This window comes from Pleurodeles waltl, chromosome 3_1, assembly GCF_031143425.1.
Source record: "Pleurodeles waltl isolate 20211129_DDA chromosome 3_1, aPleWal1.hap1.20221129, whole genome shotgun sequence".
Lineage (NCBI taxonomy): Eukaryota > Metazoa > Chordata > Amphibia > Caudata > Salamandridae > Pleurodeles > Pleurodeles waltl.
Window position 1 is genome coordinate 1,693,560,091 of NC_090440.1, and position 21,310 is coordinate 1,693,581,400.

Sequence of the window (21,310 nt, forward strand, 5' to 3'; positions counted from 1 at the left end):
AATGGTAAATAGTGGAGTGAAGTGACTAGTCTCTTTTGATAAAGAGAAAGTGACCCCAGCCTAGGTGAGGTCAGCCTTTTGTAGGTTTCTCAATCACTTCTCAGTGTCTCTATTGATAGCCAGGCACAGAAAGCTCATTCCTCTTTGTGACTGTGCAGTGGGTGCTCTAGGTTAGAGGCTACCCTGTTGTGAGGGGTATCATTCTACCCAAAGGCTGTCTGGAGAGCAGCCTGGAAAGGACAATTGAAAGGAGAACCACCCCAAACGGTTCTGAAACTGCAGACAATGGATCAGCATCTCCTATCTGATTTGGCTTTATAAAGTTAGGACCTGCTAACACACTTGTTCTAATTCCATCTACTCTTTTTTTATTTTTTATTTTATTTAAATGTTATGTGTAGTTAATTATCATGACAACACACCAAACATTGGACACTATCCAATTACTCCCTCCTTTCCTCCCAGGTCCCTCTCATTGTACATAGTTTCAATCCACATACCTGTACAGAATTGTATCTTAAATATGTCATTTGCCAATATCTACCGCAAATTTTGTCCCTTGCATTTATCCCCATCAAGATATACTACCCTCTTGCTCACCCTCCATAGTCATTTCAGAGTTCCATCCTCCCCATATTTTTTCATGCACCCTCTACCTTTATAAACGTATTTTCAATAATCCCACAGTATTTCATTCCCGTTTCCCACTGTTGGTGTGTAGGGAGTGATCCAGATCCCCATTTATTAGTGATACCCTGCTTAGCCACCATACATCCCATATTTATATGTATTATTTGATAGCGTGAGAGATCTGGAGCCTCCCCAATTTCCAGCAGAGCCAACTGAGCTGTCAAGATCTCAATTGTTACATCTCTCGTCTAGCCATTTTTATATAACAGGGGTACGTGTATAGTATAATCTGTGCAATATTTTTAGCTGGATCAGACAAAAGCTCGCTCTTATTTCTGCCTTCATTGGAAATTCCAACACTTGTCTCCAATCCTCCTCCTCTAGGTCTCCTACATCTTGTGCCCATCTATCCTGTAACCTCTCCAGTAGGATCTGTGTATTTCTCATTACTGTTCTATGTCTGTGACACAAGCTTCTTCTCTACCCTCCCATCCAGAAGTCTGAGTTCCAAGGGAGAATCCTCTTGTGTTTCTGTATCTGGTGGTACACTGTGTTTAAGTGCGGTGGCTTATTATCCATATTTGAGCCACTGCGTATCTGACATTTCATATTCTTGTTGCAAATATGTAAATGTGACCACCATGTTAGCGTCCCAGACATCCTCCAGTGTTGTCAGGCCTATTGCGCCCCAACTTTTAAACCCTTATAATGGCATCACCTATTTCAATCTGTTACCCTCCCAAAGTGAAGCTTTAGTGGTCAGTCTGCGGTTCCATCCCATTTCTCTTGCCAGTCTCTTCCACCAGTCCACCACTGTGCGTGTTGCCTGGCTTATGCCTGAGGGAAGCTGGCCACCATATAGTGCATGTAGGTAACTGTACCCATTCCCATCTTGTCTCTCCGAAATACTGGATTATCAGCATCTGTATATGCCCAATCATTTACCATGATCACCTGGGCCGCTTCCTAATATTTACACACATTTGGTAAAGCAATACCACCTTTATATTTTGACCTCTAATGTTTTCACAGTTAGTCAGGGTCGTATTAAATTATCCACTTTAGTAAAAAAAAAAAAAAAAAAGTTTCCAGTATGTTATATGGAGTATTCTAAAGTATGTATAGTAGTCTGGGAAGGGCTACCATATTGAACATGGCTGTCTTCCCTAATAATGAAAGTGGCAATGCTTGCCAATGGCTCACATCTCGTTCTAGGCGATGTAGGAGTGGCCCCAGATTAGCCTCATAATATGCATCCGAGTTTCGGGTTATACTTATCCCTAGATATTTAAATTTAACCTGTTCCACCTGAAGTGGCAACATAGATTGTGTGCCTAGCAAACAGTCTCCCATTGCAAACAGAAGCGACTTGTCCCAGTTTATAGCGAAACCGGAATGTTCATCAAATATTTTAAATATTTGTTGGAGCCTATTGAGTGACTGTCACATTAGTTAGATATAGCAGAATGTCGTCTGCAAACAACAAAATGCAGGCCTCTTCTCCTACCCCTCCTGGCCAGAACCATACCTGTGTGTCAGCTCTTATCCAGGCAACCGATGTTTCGATTGCCAGAGCGAATAGCTTCAGAGGGAGCAGACAAGCCTGTGCCTCTTCTAATGTGAAACTCCCACCACCTATGGCTATTCATCTTTACTCTTGCCCTAGGCTGGTCCTACACTAGCCTGACCCATCTAATCTATTTGCATCCAAATCCCATCCTTTATAAAATTCCAAACTGGTAGACCCACCCCATAGAGACAAAGGCTTTATTAGCCTTTACAGAGACAAATATTTTCCCAGCTGGTGAGTCGCGGAAAAGCTCCAGGTTATTATGCAGACGCCGCAAGTTCAGCCTTGTCGAATGACCTGGCATGAATCAGTTTTGGGGTGTTATTCCGGTTTTTGGTCTGTTTGCCAACATGTCTGCAAGTATTTTAATGTCTACATTAATTAGTGAAATGGGTCGGTATGAGTCACAGCTGTCTGGAGGTTTACCTGCCTTTGGAATCAGCACAATTATTGCGGTTCGCATGTCATCTGATAACCTCCCCTATCTGATAGCGACAGCTAGCCACAGATTCCTTATCTGACTGGATCCGGAAACTTTTCTTCAGCAGTACCTCTGCACGTCGATAGAGGGCGTCAAGTGACTCTGCAGCGACGTCGTACCGTTTTTCTGGCCTACATTTTTTCCTCTGAGTTCATACTAGAACGTCTGCTCCTTTTACCTTGTCATTCCGGTTCTCCTTCAGTGCTCTCTCTCTCTTTCCTCTTCTCTTATTACCCTGCCTGGTGTATGTCTATAGACTGCACTTGCGCAAGACCTTTCTGGTCTTTCCCAATTTCTTGTCCTTATTGGGCCTGGTGCTGTTTTTCAGCGCCATCTGAGCCCACCATCCGTTCTTCATTTGCTCCTCTGACGAGTTCTTTCTCCTTCTAGCTGCGAGTTTTTTTGTATGTCACAGTTATGCTAGTCTTTCTCCTTTGACTCTTTTATACGTTTATTTCAAGTGTGTGTGTGTCGTTCTGGTGCCCCTTACAGGGTTTCCTTTCCTAATCCTGCTGGTTTGTTCCCAATGTACATCCCCTTCGGGAGTGGGTACTACCTAGCCTCCGGTGGAGGTTTTTCCTTCCCAGCCCTACCTTAGCTTTTCCCTAGAAGTATGGCAGTTAACTTATCTAGTATAAGTCATTTTTGTTTATCTCTCACCACTCTGTAACACAGAGGAAGAACCAGGCTTGAGACAGAGTTGTTCTTGCGAGACTGGTGTGGTCCGTTTGCGTCCCCCTGCTATTGGTTGGGACTGCTTGGGTATCTGCAGCTAGTTGTCTCTGTCAGATGAACAAGTTACTTACCTTCGGTAACACCTTATCTGGTAGAGACAAAGACTGACCGCAGATTCCTTATCTTAGAATAATCCCCCAGGTGTCAGACTAGATCCGGAAGCTTTTCACAATCTTTTAAATAATTTGATCGGGAATCCGTTTGGTCCCGGGGCTTTCCCAGTCTGCATCTATTCCAATGCTATCCAGACCTCATCTGTCATGATATCTGCCTCTAGGGTTGTCCTTTGGTCCCCGTTAAGCCTTCCTATAGGACAATCTCTAGTAAAAACTAGTATCTCTTGCTTGGGGGTAGACAGTTGACGCATAGAAGCTTTCTAGGTGTTCAGCAAATGCCCCTACAATTTTGCCTCTAGCTCGGAATGTGCTCCCAGTAACCTTCATGATTTCCCTGACTGGCATTTTCTCTCTCTTTGCTTCCCAGTCATTTACTTGTTTCCCCCCCCTTGATATATTCTTTTTATTTTGCCAGATAAGCTGTCCTTATCTCATGTTTCGCTAGTGCCTGATATTCTGCCCTTGTCAGATCTACTGGAGTCACAGTTCTCGTGTTTTCCCCTTCTATGCGTGTTAGGTCTTCTAGTTTGACTAGTGCCACGTGTCTTTCTGTTCTGTCTTATCTCACCTGGTATGACAACACCCCATATTGTTACTTCGTACCATGTTTTTTTTTCTCTGCAAAGAAGTATTCAGAGGCTTTGTTCAAGTGGTTTCCAGTTTATTCGCAAGGCACCATGTTTCCATTGTCATCTGCTGTTTAGGTTTCTGGGTTTTGAGGTTTCATGTTATCAAAAGTAGAGAATGGTCACAGAGTTCCCTTAGCTATGTATTTCACTTCAATGAACTTCACTAATAAATCACCTGTGGTAAAGAAATAGTTTAACGTGGAGTGCATTTGATTGCCCCATAGTAGAATGAATACCCTCTGTCCTCAGGGTGTAGGTTTCTCCTTATATCGTATATGCCTAGTGCCTGCGTATAATTTTTTCTAATCTTGCCCTAGTCGTCTCTCACTCAATTTGTTTGCTAGCTCTGTCTTTCGTCGTATCTAATACTAGGTTGAAGTCTCCCCCCCCCAACACCACCATAGCCGAATAGTATATCACTCACTTTACTTAGGATATCCATCTAAAGCCCTTGTGGACCATATACATTGACTAGAAGTATCTCCTCCCCTTCTAGTTCCCCGCAAGATCGCTATGTAGCATCCTTGTGTATCTGACCAGGTGCACTCATCGTTGAAGGGAAGCGATTTCTTGATCAATATTGTGCCTCCTCGTGAGCATGAAGTATATAGTGCCCACCCACCTAGTCTATATCTTGCCTTACCCATGCTACGATAGTGCTGATCAGTCAAGTGAGTCTCTTGTAAGAAAACTATATCTGGTGTTGTTCTATTGAGCGCTCTTAGAATCAGGCTTCGCTTTATTTTATTGCCCAGGCGGTTGACATTCCATGATAGCATCTTTATATATTGTGGGTGTGTCATGGTACGTATTTACAATAGGTGCTTACCCAGGCAAAGTCTCTTTTTTGCAGCGTTCCGGCCCTGTATCCTGAGAGTTGGTGTGTATTGGTGTTCTAAAAGTCCCCAAATTTACCCCCACTCTACCTCACTGCATTGTGATTTTTTTAACAACTGACCACCCCCAAAATTACGGTATGTTTGTACCCCAAACCTGAACCATATTAAACATCTTGTGCAATTGTCAACTGGGCGTGGCTGCCAATCTCGTATGCCCTCCATGCTTAACTCAGCCTTTCCAATGGGCAGACCTAAGGTTATATTACTGGTTGTTAGTAGCTCTCCTGGAGCTCAGCTCCTGAGGCCACCATCAGTCCTGTCTGGCCTCTTCGACTTGTCCTCCCTCCTCATCCCAGATGTTGAGACATCATGGCTATTACCATTGGCAACAGTTTCTATCCTGTTTCCTGTTGTCTCTTTACCTTCCATTCTACTTCTGATGCTTTCAAAGGTCAGAGATCGCCATCTGTGAAGATGTCCGTGCATTGTTTGAGTTCTTTATTGGCCTGCTCCTGTGCCTCCCTTCATCTGTTCCTTGGTTGGAGACAATGTATTTTGCCTTTCCCTTCTTTTCCGTCGCCTTGAGGGTGCAGATTTCCATCCATATTCTTGTGTCTCCTTCGATGGAGGCCCTGATCACAATCCACGGGTCTGTAGCCATGTTCCAGAGTCTTGTACAGTGAGCAGTGCACCTTTCCTTCTAGTTCCACTCGCAATTTGGCTGGGTAAAGGAGCAAATAGTTGAGTTCTAGTGGCACAAATGCTCCTCTTTGACGTTGGACTAGGTTTGTGGAGTCTGGACACAGATGCACTTCATTACCGTCATTGAACCACGGTCCATGCTTTCTAGCTGTTTGGCAAATGACATCCCTGTCTCTGAAGTTCATCAGTCTTGCTATTATCGGTCTAGGATGGGATCCTGCGTGCTGGGTCCATTGAGAAGAATTTAGGCATTTTACCTGTCAGGACTGTGTTCGCTAGCTACTCTTCCACAAATAGTTAAATGTTATGGCCTTTGGAGTTTTCTGGCCACCAATCTTATGTTGTGGCATGTTGACCGTCCACTGCATCTTCCAGTCTGCTTGTCAGTTGCTGTAGGCCTTTCTCAAGGGCAGCATATTTTTGTGGGAGTTTCCCACTTGAGGCTGTGTTTCACCCAATATATCCTCCTTTCCTTCACTCAGGCAGTTAGCTTATGGTGGTCGTCTCTTAGTAATCCCAGCTCATTCATCACCACCACTATTTGGCAAATGTGTCTTTGTTTCCTTAATTTCTTGCACAATACTCACTGCATGCATCTGTAGTGACTCCGGGTCCTTGCCTTTTATGGGTGAGCGCAAAGCGCTCAGTCCATTCAGTAATTTCTCTTTGGACTTCAGACCACGCCCATGTCACGTGAGTCACTTACATTGGTTCGTGGGCTTGCCTTTTAAAATCCGCTTGCTTTCATTTGTGAAAGGCATGCATACGTCATGCCTTTTCCGGTGTTTAGCCCACCTACACAACACCGGTAAAGTACCAAAAACATACGAGGCTCGATGTTTTGAGCCTGGGGTCCGGACTACTTTATCTGTTTGTTTTCCATGCAGCGCCATCGCGCTGCGCTTTTTTTTTCTTTACACTGCTAATAGCTTTAACTCGATCAAATGCAAGACCTGTTGCTTTGAAAATGCTTGTTTTACCTGTCTTTGCACTCGCCGTCTTTCCTCTTGGTGGAATACTTTTCCCAGAACAAGGTTGCACCACTCTGTTGGCTGTCCTGGGACTTCCTACATGTTATCTGCAGTAAGGGGTGTGACTGAAGTATCTGTTGGTGGAGTCTCCTAATCTCCTACTGAAATGTGCTGTTTTTTTTGTAGGTTCTGGTTAACACTTTGTGCCACTTACTGAACTTTAATTGTTGGTTATATCCTAGCACTAGTTCCACAATTAAAGGATTTTGTTCCTGCTTTCCCCTACCACGGTACTCTCAAAGAGTAGATATATGAGGAGAGTTTGTGCATTAAAGGTGAGGGATCAAGGGTAGCTGAACCTCTCTCATTACAATGCTGTTCCACTGAATGGCTTTATGTTCCCCTGTTGCATCTCTTGTACTATCCAGGTCCCATAGTATTTCCTTCCCTCCCCTTTCTTCTTTCGTATTATATACCTTATGATATCTCCCCCTGAGGTGATGACATTTCAGTCTTTCTCCCTTTCACCATATTCAGATGCCCAAAATCACTATTTTTAATGAGGGTGATTGGGCCTCCCTCCAATTTATCTTAAAATTCCCGTGGTCGTTAATCTAGTCGCATCTCTCGTCCTCCTTCGTATCGGGAGCTGCTCTCCTATTCAGGGTCAGAGAGAGTCTGAGGAAGATGGGGGCTTACAGTTCCTGCGCTTTGATGTGCAGCTCTCAATCATGTTTTGAAGTGGGTGCATCTGAGCGCGCTTTCAACAGAGCCTCTTCATTGTCACTCGGTGCACCGTTCATATTTCCCTTCATTGCCACTGTCTTTCTTTGTTTTAGCCGACCGCGGCTTCTGCCATGCGGTCGGAATCTCAGCTGCTCTCAATGTGGCCCTTATTGCTTTTTCACCCTGTATGTCACTCAGATTTCCCCCCTGCAGAGATTGGTGTGCTTCCACCTCTCAGTTCACGCTCCGATTGAGTTTTTATTGCTTTTCACCCACGTCGGACTGCAGGCGCCATCTTGTTTTGAAGCCAACTGCTCCATTCTTTTCTCTTAGGCCAGTATATCCTCTCGTTTCTTGCCCCGCTGCTCATTTTCTGTGACCTTATGTCTTCGGGGGGTCGAATCCTCAGTTAATCGGGCCGGACTTGGCACGCAAGCATTTTTAGGCCTCAGGGCTCCAGGTCTTTCGAGAGCTCAGAGAACTGCATGCTACACGATACTTGGTCAAGCCACCCCCATTCCATGTACTTTTTTTTTACCAAGAAAGGGCGTGCTCTGCAGAATACTAAGAGGACTGTGTTGAGTATCTTCAAGCCGCAGAGACGATAAAGGTAGGTAACTTCTTTATTCATAAAATAGTTTAGAGAATATAAATACATTCCATAATATGAAGCCCCAACCGCATACACAGCCGCCGTCCTTCGTCCTGTTTCCTCACCGCTCAACCGTCCTCAATCGCTCACTCAAACACAAACATTCCCCCACAACATTCTACCCTTCCCCGGCTCGCGCTACCAGCGCGAGCCATTACATTCACAATACAACACATCTTCCCCCTTACACAATATTTCCTTTCTATAACAATAACATAAAGAACATACACTACTATATTTCTATCGCTACGTGAAATGATACAAAAACAATATCCTAACGTTATATGAAGCATAAAACTACAATGCAATATCTACTAAATAAATCCTACGAATATTTCATTAGTATCTAAAGTTATTCATTCTCTATAATTTCTTAATTTGGTTCCTGAATCCTTACAGTGACTCAGTCGCAAACATAGTCATTGAGTTTTCCTGGTTTTATGATCCTCCTACCACATCTGCTAATATTGTTCTTAACGCTTGTCATGTCACCAATCCGTACATTGTCACCTTCAGCCATCGTTTCGGTTCTGTGTTCCACAATTGCAGGACTAACACTGTTTCTTCCACCCAGCGCAGTCTGTGCAACATTGGCACTTTGCAAACCCCTTTTTTTCCTTGTATCATCATGCATAAGCCAGTCAGTTCCAATCGATTTTTCTCCTCCTGAACCTTTGTATGGGGAAACTCTACTTAAGTGCCATATTTTCCCGTTTTCAAGTTGTACAGCATTACACAAACTTTTTGTGACTTTCAAAGGAGGATAGAACCTTCCCTTCTCATATTTTTTAAAACCTGGAACTTTCACCCTAACTAAATCACCCACCTGTATATTTACACTTTTGCATTTATGTTTTGCATCATAAAATTCCTTTGAACGGATTTGCGCCCTCTTAATACTTCTCCTAACACTCTCACTTGTCCAGCAACTTTCCCTACCATCAATCATCCAACCAACATTATCTTTCCTCAGTGGAACCCTCCCTCTCATAATCTCAAATGGACTGTGACCTGTAGAGCTACACGGTGTAGTTCTGTATGACCAAACTGTTTTCCAAATTTCCTTTTCCCAATCTAACTTTGCACATACAGCCAATTGTATACTGTTTTTTAACACTCTGTTGAAGCGTTCCACAGCACCATTGCCAGCTGGATGATAGTTGGAAGTAGTAATGTGTTTAATAACACACCTCATTAAGAAAGCTTTAAATTTGTCAGATGTGAATTGTACCCCATTGTCAGTGATAATGGTCTTGGGTAGACCCTCTCTCAAAAAAACATTATCCAAAAATTCTACAATGGCCCCAGAATCCACCTTAGACACTATTCCAATTTCAGGCCATTTAGAGAAATGATCAAACATTACCACAACATATCTATAACCGTCTTCCACTTGTATTGGTCCAGTAATGTCCAGACCAATCTTCTCCCAGGGCATGTCTGGACATCCTATAGGAACTAACGGTGGTCTGAACGTGGATAACGTTTTTTCTGACTCATTACATAGAACACAATTCCTTACTGTCCTTTCCACAGCTAAATCAATTCCTGGCCACCAATAAAGTTGTTTAACTTTACTTTTCGTTTTAGATATGCCCAAATGTCCATCATGGCATAAATTAAGAATTTTCCATCTGAGTGTTTCTGTAGGAATTACTCTACCATTGCGCAATAATCTATTATGCTCCACAGACAACTCCTCCTTAACCTCTCAAAACCTCTTCACATCTTCTTCTAAATTTTTTTTAAGAGGCCAACCTTCCCTTAACAAAATTTGAACCTTATTCAATGTTTCGTCTTCCACCATGGCTTTATCCCAATCACCTTCTGAGATGCCCTGAAAAGTTGTGGGTATAACTTCAGCTACACAACAATCCTCGAACTCCTTCTTACCCTCCACAGTATTTACCAACGGCATTCTACTTAAGAAATCAGCAACCTTATTCTTAATCCCGGGTACATATTGTATTTCATACTTGTAGTCCAACAGTCTTATGGATAACCGAGCAATACGTGGGGAGGCTTTAAATAATCCTTTTGTCGTAAGCACTTTGGTAAGCGGTTTGTGATCACTACGCAAGATGACATTCATACCCCAAACGAATGATCTGAAATGTTCCAAACCCCACACGCATGCAAGGGCCTCCCTTTCAATTACTGAGTATTTTGCTTCAGCGTTGGTGATAGAACGAGAAGCAAATGCAATTACACATTCCTTATTATTCATATCCAATTGTGTAAGAACAGCTCCTAAACCCTTATTACTTGCATCAGTTGTAATTATACATTGTAAATTTGGGTCAAAGCCTTGTAAGGCTGGTGCATTAATAATATCATTCTTAATCAATTTGAATGCTGCTTCACATTCTTCACACCACTTAAAAATGCACTTTCCTTTTAACAATTGTCTAATAGGAAACGTTTTGTGAGAAAAGTTATGCACGAACTTAGCATAATATTCTGCTAGACCCAAAAAAGCTCTGACTTCGTCCTTGTTAGTAGGGGCTGGTGAATTCTTAATAGCTTCAACAAGACTAGCTTTTGATTCAACACCCTTGCCACTTATTTCGTGTCCCAAATAAGTGACGCTTTTCATGGCTATTTTACACTTGCTATGCTCAGCCGTAAGTCCATTATTTTCTAATATCTGAAGAACATTCTTAACTCTAATGTCATGGTCATATCTCGTATCCCCCATAATTAAAATATCATCTTGAAAAAACAACACATCCCGCATTTTACTAAAAAGCTTATACATCAGCCTTTGAAACATAGCCGCTGCAGAGGCTAAACCAAATGGAACCCTAACAAATTGGTAACAACCAAAGGGCGTAATAAATGCGGTTAATCTACGACTATCAGGATGTAACTGAACTTGATGATAAGCAGAAGTAAGGTCTATCGTGGTAAACCATTCCTTGCCTTTAGTTAGTGCTACAACTTCATTGATCTTTGGCAAAGGAAATTGATCCACCAAAATATTCTTATTAAGGTCCCTTAGGTCTACACACAGCCTCAATCTGCCATTAGAACGTCTGGCTACCACCAGGGGAGAAATCCAATCTGATGACTCAACCTGTTCAATGATACCAGTTTCTAATAACTTGTCCAACTCGTTTGAAACTTCATTCCTGATGCTAAAAGGAATATTCCTTGCCTTATGAACAACAGGAATGGCGTCCTTTTTAAGTATTATCTTATGCTGGAAACTTTTTAACTTTCCTACAGTTCCTGAAAATACCAAAGGATACATGTCCTTCATAGTAGTATCACACACACAATCTTCCTGAACCACCAACACAGGTTCTGAACCAATGGGATTTAAAACCATTCCTAGTGCACCTTGGTCCCACCAACCTAAAACTGATGGTCCTGATTTTGACACATACATCTTACATTCAGCTTTACGATCCTTAAATGCAAATGACAATTTTTTGTAGCCAAGAAGCTGGATTGTTCCCCCGTAAAGCTTTTAGGTGAGATATCAGGTGTGTCCAAACTCCCACCAACAGTACGTTTCAATTTCTTTAACCAAACGTGTTCATTAACGATTGTATAAGGTGACCCTGAATCTGCGGTAATCGTAATAGTAACACCTTCTATAGATATGTCACACTTTGGTCTTTTCCGCAGTCCATCTGGCGTTCCCGTTCCAGCATTCCTTATGTTAAGCACCCACATATTCTTGTCTTCACTGTCTGAGGATGAAGCAGATTCAGAAGCATCCTCTAACAACTTTATTGCCAAGCCTTTCTTTTTCCTGCAAACCTTAATAAAATGGCCAAGAGTACCACAACTGGAACATTTCTGATTGCGTGCTGGACAGCTTTTATCATTTGCGTAATGGCCCAGTAATCCACATCTGAAACAAGTAACTTCCACCTTAGAAGTATTTCTTTTTGACTTCTTGTTCCTGTAAGAACTGGTCTTCCTCGAAAACTCATTTGGTGGACATTTTTTTGACTCTATAACTCTGTTCACCAACTTATGTGCATCTCCAATCGAATCATCTATTTTAGAATTCCCCAGTAGAACAGCTTTTGCACACCTTCCTGTAAGTTCCGCTTTCTTGACCACTTCAATTACTTCTTGTAAGGGCGATTCTCCTTTAGTCCATAAACAGTCCTGTATATTCTGGTTGGCAGCGTGCATAACTATCTGGTCCCTAATGAACTCGTCATGTAAGGTACCAAATCTACACGTTAAAGCCAAATTTTTTAAAGCTGAAACGTATTCCTCAATCGTTTCCTCTTTGTTTTGTTTCCTGTGAAAAAACTTACAGCGATCAATTCCCACACACACCGTTGGAGAATAGTATCTGTCTAGATCCTCTAATGCATGAACAAAAATATCTCCCTGGTCTCTTTGTTTCTTTTCAATTCTGTTGTAAATTTTAAGACCGTGCGGCCCTAAACAATGCAATAAAATTTTCTTCTTCTTTTCTCCTGAAAAGTCATTGTCTTCATCGCATGCAGAGATGTAGTTCATAAAATACTCTCGTCATTCTTGCCATTTGATAGAAACATCACCGCTACCAGGAATAAAAGGTTGAGGAGGTGGAAGATTCAAGTTATTAGAAGCCATAAATGCGTGCCTCAACTTAAAAAATATATAACATCAATGTCTAAATATTCGTAACGAAGTGAAAATTCACTTAAACCTCCTTAAAACCACAAGAAATTCTATTGCCGGTATATTTCCTTAGTTCCAAAGGTTATTCAGGCCGTAAGAAGGTCAGCGGTATAGTTATTGAAAAAAACAATTGAACGTTGCTAAGAGACGCCCAAAAAAAAACATGCAAGTAGCAAAAACAATGTTTCAGCACTTTAGGCTGAAAAAAAAACACTCACAAGCGTTCGCAGGTCGAGTTGCGTGGGCACGTAGGAGTGCGATAGTGAAGTAGAGGATCACAACCGGATGCAGACGGGGCAAACTTGTCAACTCGTCGCCAATTTTGTTGAGTATCTTCAAGCCGCAGAGACGATAAAGGTAGGTAACTTCTTTATTCATAAAATAGTTTAGAGAATATAAATACATTCCATAATATGAAGCCCCGACCGCATACACAGCCGCCGTCCTTCGTCCTGTTTCCTCACCGCTCAACCGTCCTCAATCGCTCACTCAAACACAAACATTCCCCCACAACATTCTACCCTTCCCTGGCTCGTGCTACCAGCGCGAGCCATTACATTCACAATACAACAGACTGCTCTGTAACCAGAACTGGTGACTGTCTGACAGTCCGTTTCCCAGAGGTGAGAGGACACCACCTGAAGTCTTGCCTGGAAGAAATAAATTGTTTCTATGACCTGAAGCATCTAGAAGCCAACCTCCATGCTAAGAGGGTGAAGGAGCTTGCCAACCCTGTACGAAGTGTGACTGTCTAGGAAAAAGCAGGCCTGATAGTGTGTGTGTCTGTCAAACAAGATGTCTAAGGAGAGCGTTCTGTGTGCCATAAGACATGTGGGTGCAGTCTTTCCATATGAAGGGTTCTAGGTAGGAACCACGCTGCCACTGCATCGGAGAACTGCCTGAAACTGTCTGACTAGACTGTGCTGCTTCTTTGAAGATGTGCCACATCAGACTGCACCCAAGGAGGATTATGCTGCTGTGACATCTGACCCCTGCTGCCCAATCTCACCTGCTCAGAAGCACGTTTGTTGACAGCTGAAGGTCTACATCTTCACCAGAGTTCTGCACACCTGCAAAGATTTCAGGATGCAGCTTCCATTACTATTAGCTACAGCCTGTGCCAGGACACAGGAAGAACGTCCAGCTAGCACGTCTCCTCCTGGATAAGTGAGCAAGAAGGATGTGTGCTGTGGGTCCACATTGACTGCGCGAGGAAGTCTGAAACAACCCCATTGTGATGAGATCACTCCTTTGAATAGTTTATGTGCTGAGTTATGTCTACACCTGACCCTTTGTACCGTTCCCCAGGTGGGAGCTGCCTAATTACTCTGTTGAAGGGCACCGAGAGGTGAGATCAGGACCAGTAAAGTAAATGTACCTGTAGGCTGTTCTGTGAATTATTCCGCTTTACAGATGTACTAAAGTACTTTTCTTTATCAAAGTAAACACTGGTTAGAACAATAGGTTAATGCAGTGCTGGGTGATTGCTGAGTTCTGAGCTTGTGCCCCCACACTACCTCCTTGAGAAGCTCGTGACTGCCGAAATCATTACCATTGGGAGTCAAGTGCTGATGGGTTTTCATTCTTCTCACATAACAGAGCCATAGTGGACAAATGACTCTAGGGCCCATAGTTGAGGCCCAGTAGCTCCTGCTTGCCCGGAACCCCAAAAGAGTCTGACATATACTTCATAAAATAAGTATTGCTTGGGGTACCCTAGACCTTTGAAAAATGTTGTGATAAAAGGGAATGTTAACAGATTTTGGAGACAGTAACTAATGCCTACAGAACCAGAAATAAACATATTCACCAAAAGCAACTTCATGTCCAGTTCAAAGAATTTTGCAAGTTTAGAATACCTACAAATCAGCCAGCACAATCTACAGTCATTTTAGTGGACTGTTCCTATGCAATCTACGACATATTGATAACGTGTTTAATCCAGAAAGGCAATATAGTAACAATTCACTACAAGATGATAGGCCTTCAGAGAAAAAAAAAAAATACTTTTACGACCAGTGCTACAGTATTTTTAAACCATTACCCAAAGAAGAATTGAACCCAAAGACATGCACTCATACACCATATACCGAATCTGTATCTCTGTAGATCAATGGGTCTCCAAAGTTTGTTTAAAGAGCTATTTAGATTCAGTGATAATAATCCCAAACTACTAACATTTTTACTGGTGTAATAGTGACCATATCAGACACAAATACACTTATGGCCACCCCATGCAACACTGATCACCTCATTGCATCAGGCAGTGTTTCTAGCAGTAATATAAAAAACATTGGCAAATTCAATAGGTTTCGCCTTTGCAAGAGCTATTGGATTTGGCAATTTGTTTAGGCATGTTGTACACCAATGTGGCTGCTGGTTAGGATTGCTGAAAGTTAGTGGAGTGGTGTAGAGTGGAGCGGGATAGACTGTGGTGATGTTGAGTGGGGTAGATTGGCGTGTGGGAGAGTGGGGTGGATTGGAGTGGAGCAGTGAAGTACACAGGAGTGGAGTAGAAGGGGGTGGGGTAGACTGAAGTGGCGTAGATCAGAGATGAGTGGTGTAGACTGGAGTGCAGTGGGAAGATTGGGGAAGAGAGGTGGAATGGAGTAGATTGGAGTTGAGTAGGGTAGAATGTAGTGGAGTGTGGTAGATTGGAGCGGAAATGGTAGGTTGAAATGGGATAGGTTGGTAGATTCCAGTGGGGTAGTTTGGAGTGGGATAGATTGTAGGGAAATGGAGATTGGAGCGGAGTAGTTTGGAATGGAATGGGGGTAGAATGGGTGGAGTTAGATTAGATAGGAGGGGGTTAGACTGGGGTGGGGTTAACTGGGGTGGATTGGAGTATGATGGTTTGGGATGGAGTGGGGTAGAATGTGTTACATGGGGATGGATTGGAGTTGGACGGATTAAAGTGGTGTGGTGTGGAGTGGTGTAAATTGTGGTCGTTTGTGATAGACTGGAGTGGGGTAGACTGGCAGACTGTAGTGAGGTAGACTGAAGTGCAGTAGATTAGGGTGGAGTGGGGGTAGATAGTGTGGACTGAAGTGCGGGGGAGTGGAAAGTGGAGTTGGATAAGTTGGAGTGGAAAGTGGAGTTGGATACGTTGGAGTGGAAAGTGGAGTTGGATAAGTTGGAGTGGAAAGTGGAGTTGGATAAGTTGGAGTGGAAAGTGGAGTTGGATAAATTGGAATGGAGTGGGGTAGATTGGAGTGAATTACATTTGGGTGGATTGAGGAGGACTGACGTAGAATGCAGTGTGGTGGATTGAGATAGACTGAAGTGGGGTAGACTGGCAGATTGGAATGGATTGGTGTGGAGTGGGGTTGATTAGAGTGGGATGGAGTGGTGTAGATTTGGGAAGAGCAGAGTGGATTGGAGTAAAGTGGAGTAAGTGGTGTGGAGGGGCATGATGTAGAGTGTGTTAGGGTGAAGTCTCCTGTTGTGTCATAGAAGGAAATGGCATGGTGTAAAGTGTTGTGGAGTGTGCCTGGTGTGGTAGCACACTGCCATTACAGACAACACATTTTCAATTGAAATGACCATTACATTTGCACAGATACAGTTTTACTGTACACAAACAATAATGTGTGACAGTGTCATCATTGAGGGTATTGATGTGTTGGGATCATTTAAAAAAAAAAAAATCTTCCACCACACTTCAGAATAATAAAAAAATGTGTTTCATTTCTACTTTCCTAATTCTGATGTATCAGCACGTTCACTTTTGTTTAGTGCTAGAACATATAACAGCTTTTACTCTCACATGGGGACCCAGCAGGATTGTCACATAAATCCTGTCGTTATGAAGTCAGAGAAAGAAAAGTAAACACCAAGCTCCCTCAAAAGATATATCCTAACATTAGACCTCTGCCTTTGAATGCACAGCAAAAGTGACAAGATGTGAACAAGATTTAAAGGTCTGTTTACAGAAAGGGAGTACTTAGAAGGATACAGTAAACAAGCCATGCTGCATGAAGGGAACTCAAGCTGGACAAGCTAAAACAAATAAAGCCAGCAAACAGAAAACAAACAATTGGGAGGTACAAACTACTAAGTAGATGGTAAGCAATGTGTAAAATGCATTCTCAAGGAAGCTTTCAAGCTTTGACCAAAAAAGGCTTTATCAATTTGGAATGGCTCTGCATGGTTACACATCATAGCTGTTACCTGTAATGCCCCTGGCACCAAGGTAATAATATGAGTAATAAGTTTCCCCTATGCCACATGATTGATCACTCATTTATCAGTTTTAACTATATTTTGCAAATTCAGCCATTTTTTTTCCCCAACTCTAGGCTTCTGATTTTTTTTTTTTTTTGTGGAAAATGCACACATTTTCACATTGAATACGTGCTTTTCAGTTTTGGAGTACATATATTAATTACACCCAGCAAAAGCTTCTAAATTAGTAGGCTAGGCTGTGCACAGGAGATCTACTTACAGGTAGCAGGAGAACCACCAGTAGCTCACAAACTACTCATTGGAGAAGCATGATTTAGATCATGACAAATATAGGGACCAGGATTGCGTTGCTAATTTCATGCTGAAAAGTTTGAAACCATCGTAGCCTTCCTGATGGATACTCCTAACTGCAGATTCCTCACCTTTGAATTTGCCAGATGCCAGACTGAATGTAGAACATTCCATAGCGTTGCTCCCAGACACCATTAGGTGGCTCTTTAGCATCCTCATACCGTTTTTGGCAGTTGTGACAATGAACCACATTTAGGCTATTGACTCCAACAATGTTTTTCTACAGACTGTGCTAGGGGAAACTGTTCACTCCCAAAGACCACAAGCTTCAAACCAAGCTGTGATTACAGCTGTCAGGCACAAGGGGGGCACAACAGAGGATGCAGCAGCAAGCCTCTGACGATGCCTGCAACCAGGATCCTCCCTCATCTGACATCGAGAAGGGTGAATATGCTGGTCCTGCACATCATCCGTCGCCTAGCCCAGAGGTAACCTTCTCTTTTGATTCCAACCCCGAGGGAGAAGACCCAAGCAGACTCCTCTTTCCTCCACACCCTCCAATCCATGGAGAAAACCTTCATCTGGCACCATGAGCATTACAGGCTCCAAAGCACTCACCAGGCCTCTGAAAAGGCCTCAAGTTGGGGGCAGTGCACCATGCCAAATGGGCCTGCCATTAAGCCCACCAACTAAAACACCACCTTTCAAACCTTCACTACCCAGCCTAAAATACTCCATAGGTCTTTAAGGCCGAAGTCCTATTTGGTACCGGCACTAAGACCAGACACAGCTTCAAAGTCTCCATCAGCGCCGAGGACGCAATCAGTGAGATAGCTCTTTTTGACAGTGGACTCCAACTCTGAGCAGCTCATCCTTCAGTGGCTTCAAGAGTTGCTTACTAAGCAGAAATGGCTGTTCATCCACCCAGAGACACAGAAAATCTCAACAAAACTCCCTCCCAAGCAGAAACGGATCTTTGAGGAAAAGCTTGCTTTGGAGCTTCCCAAGCTCCCAAGCATAAAAGACAGAGATAGACATCAGCCCCCTCTCACATGCTGCATCCTCCTTCTTTCCTTCCGCCTTCACTACCACCTCCTATACATTTGTCAGAGGGTTCCCCCTACTCTTCCAGTGGGGAAGGCAGCCTCTTCTACCCCATGGACCCTTAAGATGCATCGTTCAATCTGGTGCCCACTGACGATCTATGGGACGAACGTGATGTCCATCCCCCAGGAGATCCTGAGTTGGATCACTGTCAGATAAGGGTATCATCTCCTTTCCTCCGACAACACCATGTTGTATCATGAACAGAAACAAAGGGATCACACATTTGACAAGGTGAATGTGCATGTCCTCCATGAGGAAGATGATTTCTTAGTGGAGACATTGTCCTGGTCAGAGAGGACAGCGCAGTTCCTCCCTATGTTAAAGGGTATGTTGAAATTAGACACAGACACCTTCTAGGAACCTGCAAGGCGAGAGTTGTTATGCACAGCGTTATGAAAAAAATATAAGTACTCCCCCCCCCCCCCCCCCCCCTTCATGTTAATGCTCAGGCCATGGGCAATTATTTTCTGTTCAAGAAGGAGAGCAAAAATCGGGGTATTGTTGGGAAGAGGGCAGTGAGAGCAGCCACCACCGATTGGAGAATAGCTAACTCAGTCTGCCTCCTCTCCAGATATGACTAGGCACAAGGGGATGAGATGGAGGACTTAGTGAAGCAACTCCTGAAGAGTTCAGGAAGGGGGCGGGTTAGTAGCAGAAGGAAAGACCAACTCCAATGCTACTATCTGCTGTTCCCCAAATTCTGGTGATTACTGCCTCACAAGCAGTGGCGGCTGGTGACTTCTGAAAGTGGTGGGGCGTAAAAGTTGTGGATGAATGTTACATCGCAACAAACTGGGATTCGGGAGTTGTCCCCTCAGTGAAAATGTTTTTTTTTTTTTATCACAGTTAAGGGGTGCGTGATTTGAGGAAATATGCAGGTAATAGATCCGATAGGCAAAAAGCAATGCATAGGTTAGTGGCTCTTTTTCACATAGTCAGACTGGCCTTTCCTTAAATTAAATTTGCAACAGAACAGATTCATACACCCCCAGGATAACTGGAATTAGAGGTGCTGTCACCATCTGTTTACCAGGCTTGTGGGTAAATGATGCACTTCTAGCGCATCTGAACAAGTTATAAACGTGGTGTGGACTGCACACATGATCCACCACAGGGCAACTGAACATGTTCTTGACATGAGGCTGCTGTGGCAAATTGTATACTACAAATTCATCTAGGCCTGTCATGGACTTGGTTGCGGGAGGGGGGGGGGGGGGGCAAACCAGATTCAGCCAGCAGCCTCATGTGCAACTCACTTTACACCACTCACTGATTCCATGAAACCTCCATAGCCAGACAGCTTAGTCAATGTGCCAGCTTGAGTCACAGAGCTATCAGCACTAGTGAGCCCAGCCTAAACATGCTTCTCTCCATTCTGGGAAACGTGCTCTGTAAGAGACTTAGGACAGAAATAAGGAGTTAATATTTTTAAGCATTAAATTCTAATAATGATATTTTAGCCCAAATGTAGTAAATTACTCTCCGCTGCACACAACTCAAACGTGTGCATTTCAAAACATGCTGACCTGAAAAAAACACGCAACACTTGTGCCTTAGTCCACGAGTCACCATTTTTTCATTTACAATTTTATTTAGCAAAGATATTGGAGCACTTTACATGAGCACCAGTTACATTACACAGGTCACATTCATATTTTTAGGCATGGGTATATTGAGCCAATGCCGATACTTGAGCCTTGTTCTGCGTTTGCTAAGTCGACAGATCTGGCTGTAATAACACTTACCGACGTCTCCCCTACATACAAATATGAATGTATATTAAAAAATAAAACACGAGCCTGGCATAAAATCATGAGTTTTAAATTACCTCTCTTTGGATCTGATTGGATGCACGGAGGGCTGGCTAGGACAATGCCCAGTATGCGCAGAACGGGACCTCAAACACCACCAGGCCTAGTTGGGGGTCTAGCATGCGTGAGATAGTGACTGCTGCCATAACTCCCCTCTTGCACAGTGCTACCATTGCCAATGTGCATGAGGGGAAAGCAGTGCCATTGCGTCACTGTTAAGGAAAAATGGGCAGTCACTGTGTTGCTTCTAAAGCAAGCCACAGAGTAATTAGTCATGTCTTTAATGACCCAGCCCCTGCACTGCTTTTAAAACCAGGCCCGCGGGGACAGGCTAGTCTGCCCAAACCAATCCAGGCATTTCTCTCATACTTAAACCTGATTGAGAGCAAAGCAATGACATGTTTGCCCAGGTCAACCTAGCGCTCCTAAAGAGACTAGAGGGGCTGTGATGTGTATGTACCCCCCTGGCTAGTTTGAGACGTGAAGTGCGCATGTCGGGTTGGCCACAGCGAGATCCACAACAAGTTATAAAAAAACGCAAGTATCTTTATATATGTTTAGATATTAGAGAAAATTCAATTCAGGTAAGTAAGTTTTTAAATATGAATTCTTAAAAAGTGGACACCGTGCATTTTCTGAGTTCTGCAATGTTATCCTATGGGAGGAAAAACAAGTTCTGCAATCAGGTACTGTATGACGACTTACGGGACCAATCTCTGAGACTTAAGGTGAGTATTGGGCAGCGGTCACCACCACCAACAGTTTACTCCAGGTGGCACGGGGGCAGCCGGGTGCAGAGGTGTAGTACAGTGTCTGGTGCCCAGTGTATTTTAATGGAGATTGGTCTCTGTGGAAAAAGGCTTCAGGCTCTGGCTAGGAGGCCAGTCGAGGTCAACCACAGGTAGGTTTCAAACGTGGGAGGCTCTCGGACATAGGTTCACCTTTGGTCCTCTTCCCCACGGGTCAGGGGTGATGGGTGCAAAGGTGTCCTTTGCTGTCAGGTTTCTGTTTCCAGGAGCATGCTCTTTTGGGAGATCCTGAGGCTGCAGGCGTCGTCGTGAAATTTGGGGGGGAAGGGGAGCGAACCAAGTTTGACTCCAGCTCAGGAGAGCTAGGGGACTTAGTTACTGACACCAAGGGCCTACTTCAACTCGGGCTGAAGGTGACAGGTGCAGTGGTTGTTTTTGGTGTTGGGTTTCTCTCACCTAAGATGGTGTGGGAGAGGGGGCCTGC